We start from the raw sequence: 1218 nt of genomic DNA, 5'->3' as shown, positions 1-1218 counted from the left end.
CCTTCCTTCCTTCCTTCCTTCCTTCCTTCCTTCCTTCCTTCCTTCCTTCCTTCCTTCTTAGAGAAACTAACAGAACATCTGTGTGTGTGTGTGCCTTTTGCTTTACTTTGTTAAACTATCTCAACCCATGAGTTTTCTTATTTATATCTTTCCWATTCTCTCCCCCATCCTGCTCAGGACGGTGGAAGGTAAGTGAGTGGTTGGGTGATGCTTGGCTGCCAGCTGGGGTTAAATCAAAATCTGAGAGARAGAGAGAGAGAAATAGAGAGCAGARTTAGTTCTATCAGAGGTCTCTTATGTCCCTCTGCTTTACCAGATAGAATGAAGGGTATTCTAAATTTAAATGTTCATGGCTCGGGAGGAAATACTTGCAATAGTGGTTCATACAGAAAATACCAAGGGAAATTTTTCAGTAGGAGTGCTAGTTGATATCACTATAATAAATCAAAAGAACAGTTCACTCAACACTTCATTTGTTGAGATCCAGAATCAAGCACAAACTTTTCCTCTTCCTGTCAAGGASAATAAATATCACATTTATTTCCTGGGCATTTCAAGAAGTGCCAGACACCTGTACTGTTTAGATGCAACATTAATCATTTTACCACCTGTGTGTCTTCTCATTTACAGCATCTTCCTCCTTTCAATTCCAATCGCTACTATCACTTCCTCARCAATAGGGAGCAAGCAGCTGCTGACAGTATTCCATTTCTCATTTGATTAGCATAATTTTGAGATTTTAAAATTATTTTTAATTTATTCCTTGGTCCATTCTTTTCACATCTCTGCCACTTTGCTGTTTTCACCAGAAATCATTTTTTTCCTAATGTATTGGTAATGAAAGAACCTTTATGCATAAATAGAATGGAAAAATGCCCTGAGCTTCATCCTTTTTTTGATACTTGATTGGCAGCAAGCAGTACAATATTCATGTAATTTGGGTAGACGATAAAGCACTGGATCAGGACTCCATCCAAAGACATCAGWGGTTCAAACCACATATTGTGAAACTCAGTTTTCTTCTACTGCAAACAGAAGTCAGTTATATAGGCAAACAATATTTCATTTACCTATGAGGAGAAAGAAAAATATTTGATGGTACACAGACAAGGTAACAAAGCATATTTGATTCCTAAAATATAATCTATCATTRACAGACTTTTCCTTTGGGGAGGCGGTTCTGAGGCCAGCTGGTTGCTTGATTGCACTGACACTTGA

Source organism: Malurus melanocephalus, unplaced genomic scaffold, assembly GCF_030028575.1.
Source record: "Malurus melanocephalus ecotype Western Australia unplaced genomic scaffold, MMel_1.1 scaffold_186, whole genome shotgun sequence".
Classification (NCBI taxonomy): domain Eukaryota; kingdom Metazoa; phylum Chordata; class Aves; order Passeriformes; family Maluridae; genus Malurus; species Malurus melanocephalus.
This window is presented reverse-complemented; position numbering follows the sequence as displayed.